The sequence below is a fragment of the Chelonia mydas genome, chromosome 1 (assembly GCF_015237465.2).
Source record: "Chelonia mydas isolate rCheMyd1 chromosome 1, rCheMyd1.pri.v2, whole genome shotgun sequence".
NCBI lineage: Eukaryota > Metazoa > Chordata > Testudines > Cheloniidae > Chelonia > Chelonia mydas.
In genome coordinates, this window is record NC_057849.1 from 196,665,739 (window position 1) to 196,670,955 (window position 5,217).

Consider the following 5,217-nt stretch of genomic DNA (forward strand, 5'->3'; position numbering starts at 1 on the left):
TTTGTATCTGTGGTCTATCCCTACTACTTAGACCAAGAAATGTAATCAAATGCTTAAAGCAGAAGAATGGGAATCAGAAAATCTCTGTTCTGAGAATGACTCTTGAACTAATCTTATCATTAGAGCTGCTTGGAACATGTTATCTCTCCTTCCCCCTAGAAAATTTTGACTTTTTGTCAAAATGAGAAAAACCAGGGGGTTGGCCAGAATTTTTCAGTTTTCAAATGAAAAATAGAAATTTTTCAGGGAAAGCAGACACTTAGACCCAGATCCACAAATGCTTTTCCCATTACTCCTATTGAGGTGCCAAATTCCCGATGCAATCAATACCTTTGAGGACACGGGCCTTGGTTTTGTTGTAAATGCAATCTCCATCAAGAAATAATTTTGACGGAGAATTGTATGATCAGCCCTACTCAAATTACAGGACTTTAATCCAGTCACTTTACAAATCCCTCTGTCTCAGTTTCCCTCACTCTCTGTCAAATGAGATAATGATACTTATCCTCTGGTTGTAAACAGCTTTGAGCTTGTAAGTGACAACAGCGATAAATAGTACTATGATGTGCTTATTCATTGGGTCTTGTTTGAAAATGAACCCTCTTTGCCTTTTCCATAAGCAAGAGAAGCACCTACTAAATGACTGGTTTCAGAGTAACAGTCTGTATTCGCAAAAAGAAAAGGAGTACTTGTGGCACCTTAGAGACTAACCAATTTATTTGAGCATGAGCTTTCGTGAGCTACAGCTCACGAAAGCTCATGCTCAAATAAATTGGTTAGTCTCTAAGGTGCCACAAGTACTCCTTTTCTTTTCACTAAATGACTGACTTCTTGTCATTAGAAGTACAAAATATGTAGCGTAAGAAGAGGAGAATATAGCTGCTGTTTGCGTAGGTGCTTAGTGGGAATGTGGGGATAGGGTATGAAGCAAACACTAGCTAAAGGCTCAGGATCTAGTCTCAGCTGGACTGACCCTCCATTACCAAATCCCACTCTGAGCAGGACTTGGGACTCTGTACCTCCTGCCCATCCCACTCATCTGACCCTTGTTGTGAAAGAGCCAATGTGGAGCCAAGCATGACCTCTGACCTGCTTGCTATCTCAAATTAACTTTGTGTAAGTGCTTGTGTTTCAGGCACACTTCTACCCCTGCCTCTGCCAGTGAGAGAGAGAGCAAGGTAAGAACAACATTCCATCTGTCGTTTCCAGCTGTGCAAACCTTGTAACTGATTGGTGTCTATATGGAATGTACAGGAGGGAGTAGAGCAGGGAGGCTGTTTATACCTAATTTCTCCTTTCAGACCAAGGGCTGGATTCACCCAGACTGGTAGCCCACCACTCCAAGGCAGTAATGCTCCCTGGAATGGGGGTGCAAATCAGACATCAAGAATTATAACATTCAAAAACCAGTCGGAGAACACTTCAACCTCCATGGTCACTCAATTACAGACCTAAAAGTTGCAATTCTTTAAAAACAAAACAAAACAAAAAAAAACCAACGAGAAACTGCAGAACTGGAATTAATTTGCAAACTGGACACCATTAAATTAGGCTTGAATAAAGATTGGGAGTGGATGAGTCATTACACAAACTAAAAACTTTTTTCCACTACTGTTACTCACACTTTCTTGTCAACTGTTGGAAATGGGCCATCCTGATTATCACTACAATTTTTTTTTCTCCTGCTGATAACAGCTCACCTTAATTGATCACTCTTGTTATAGTGTGTATGGGAACACCCATTTTTTTTCAAGTTCTGTGTGTGTGTGTGTGTGTATATATATATATATATATATATATATATATATATATATATATATAATATCTTCCTATTGTATTTTCCACTGCATGCATCCGATGAATTGGGTTGTAGCCCACGAAAGCTTATGCCCAAATAAATGTTAGTCTCTAAAGTGCCATAGGTACTCCTCGTTCTTTCTGTTCTAAGAGTGACTCTAGAACTAACCTTATCATTAGAGCTGCTTGGAACATGTTATCTCTCCTTCCTCCTGGAAAATTTTGACTTTTTGTCAAAATGAGAAAAATCGGGGGGTTGGTCAGAATTTTTCAGTTTTCAAATGAAAAATTGAAATTTTTCAAGGAAAGCAAGGGTGGTTCAGATAGTAAATATCTATTCCTGAGGTAACGGATGATGGCAGACAGAAACAAGAAGTGTGCACACCTGGGGGGGATACACAGTTCCATGTTGTTACTCACAGCCCCACACCTATCTTGCCTCCTGAGTTGAATCCCTACAGGGCAGTTCAAGAGTCCCACAGCCATATTAATGGACTAATTTGTGAGGAATAATTTGTCCCACAGGTAAATATGAGAGAGTGGCAGCCTTATGAAAATAGAAACAGAGGGTACCCCATCCAGACATGTACCTTACTGATATGTTACTGTCGCCTACAGGAACTTCCTGATGAAGGAGACCTCTAAAATCAGTGTGCTGGCAGAACAGCTGATGGAAAAATTAACAGGTCTGTGGAAGAAGAAAGAGGAAGCCCCAGCCCAGCAGTAGAATTGAGACAAGTCACAAGGCCACTTGACATGAGTAATTAGAATGTGCAGCATCCCCTCTCCCCATGGACTGAGATCAGCTACTACCATAGAATTGATGTCCCTGATGATGTCACTAGAAGGGGTGAGAATACCACCTTCAAAGAGCAGAGAACCTGTCTCCCTGTGGGGGAAAAATGTATTATCAAAGAAGCTGCTGGATGTGGGAAAGGAAATAGAAGGAAGACAGATTCTGTAGTTGAATCTTGAAAGCCAATTTCTCCTTCAACAATTTGGCCACTTGACCTTCCACCTCAACCCAGTAAAGTTTTGGATGTGTTTATAGTTCCATTGTTTCCTTCTTTGCATTAAATGTTTAAGTGGATGGTGGTTTTATAACCTCTTGTTCTGCTGCTGTGAGAGCTGATATGATGTAAGGGAAGTGATAAGGCTCAACGGTTATCAGTGATACTACGCATCATCCAGACAAGTGTAACCAAAATCAGACACTTCCCCTCATCACCTTACTGCTAAATGATGAACTAGCACTCGCCTGAGCCCTCAAGGGTTAACACATTGTTGTTAATGTAGCCTCACACTCTACAACGCAGCACAAATGGAGGGAGGGAAGACAGCATGGCAGACAGAGACACACACCGTGTGTGTGTGTGTGTGTGTGTGTGTGTGTGTGTGTGAGATAGAGAGATGTGCATTGCCCCTTTAAGTATGCTGATCCCACTCTAAGTGCATTGCCTTTTAAAGTAGATCAGTAAGTTGAGAAAGCAGCTGCTGCCAGCAAGCTTCTTCCATCCTGAGCCCTGTGTGCCCCCCTCCCCCACCGCTCTGTGGAGATGGAGTAAAGGAGTGGGAGACAGGAGCGGGGGAGAGGGGACACCCTGACATTAGCACACCTCTTGTCCCATCCTCGCACAGCAAGCAGGGGGCTCCTGGCAGCAGCTCCAAGGCAGAGGGCAGGAGCAGCACACGGCAGTGGGGGGAGGGACACCTGAACTGCCTGGCAATTGATAGCCTACTGGGCAGCTGCCACCCAGGAAACTTAGGGGAGCTGATAGGGGGGCTGTCGGCCCACCCTGGTTCCAAGCCCCCACCAGCTAGCTGCAAAGGGCTGCTCTTCCTGCAAGCAGTGGACAAAGCTGGCAGCTGCCAAACAACATTATAAGGAAGCATTGCGTAACTGTAAATGAGCATGTTCTCTAATTGATCAGCAATGAAACAATGTTAACCAGGATGATTTTAAGTGAGGAGTTACTCTATGTAGTCCTAAAACTTGTAGCCTGGCCCATAGACAATAATTAATAATGGTATTTGGCCCTCTCAACAGAATGAGTCTGACACCCTTGATCTATGGTATCTCTATCACCTGGGAAGCATTAAAGAAAAAAGTGTCCTGCTCTGACAGAATGGTACTAACTCTTGATGTTCCTCTATGTATCGGGGAGCCTGAAAGAGTCTGTGACCCTTTTCTCCTCTTTCTTCTTCTTCTTCCCTTTCTCCATGTTGTGTTTAAGCACCACAGGCCAGAGGGGCTTGCCTGAAACAGTATCTGATACTTCCAACCCTCCCTCAGTGTCCTCTCACAAAGTCTCTGCCCCTGAGAACAGGCTCCCTCCAGTGGCTTGGTTCTCACAGAACAACTTGGAGGGTTGTAGAGGGTATAGCGGGTGCTCTCTGGGGAAATAACACCCCCAGTCCATTCAGAACTGTAATTTTTGAAGTACCAAAAGGACAATCTACCAAAACTAGCCCCTTATTCAGCAGATCATTTGTCTGAGGTAATAAAACTCACCCCACCTGCCCCAGATTCCAGCAGGCTGACTAAGGCTATGGACAGCAGCTTGGAACGAATTTCGCAGATCTCTAAACTACCTCTGGATCCATTCCCTCTGCAGCAAAGCCAGAAACTGTGCTGTGCACTTCGCTGTTTTAGTTCTGATTGCACTACTGCTCTTTTGAGGACCTGTTTTGTGAATTTCTTTGTTGCTGTCATTTAGATTGAGGCTTGCTTGGTCAAGTAGGAGTGTGCACAAACATGTACGTATGTGAAAATAAGCTGGTTACATACGGGAAGATGTAACAGGGTTCAGTTTATCTTGGCGCTTACCACATGAAAAAGTCAGAAACTTCAGCTACTTTCATTATGAAAACGCCCTATATGGGTGTGATATCTCATCCTGTTTTTTCTCCTTCCCTCTTGCTCCACTTTCACTAGTTTTTATGCAGTAGTCTGAAACCATTCCTTGTCTATTGGGTCTTAAATGACCAGGAGATTTTTCTCTGGGTTGTGCTTACCTGTTGTCCTGCATAAAAGAGGAAGTCGCTCTTTCTTCTAGGGCTAGGAATCCAGGGTCTGCAGGAAAGAGCCTGAATCTACCAACAGAGCTTGGTGTCCAGCAACGCTGGCTGAACTATGTTTCAAATATGTATCTTGTTTTGTTTAGCAAATTGTTCAGGAATGAATCCTGATTTCTTCTGAATATATTTGTACATATTTGCCAAATGGGTAGACAAACAGTTTTTGGACTAAAAGTTATTCATGACCTCTCCGTTTCAGCTAGATGCTATTTGTTGTGTCATGAGATTTAAGATATCTACGCAAGATAGTGTTGTTTTTCCTCTCTTTCACTGAATAAGAACATAAGAATGGCCATACTGGGTCAGACTAATGGTCCATCTAGCCCAGTATCCTGTCTTCCG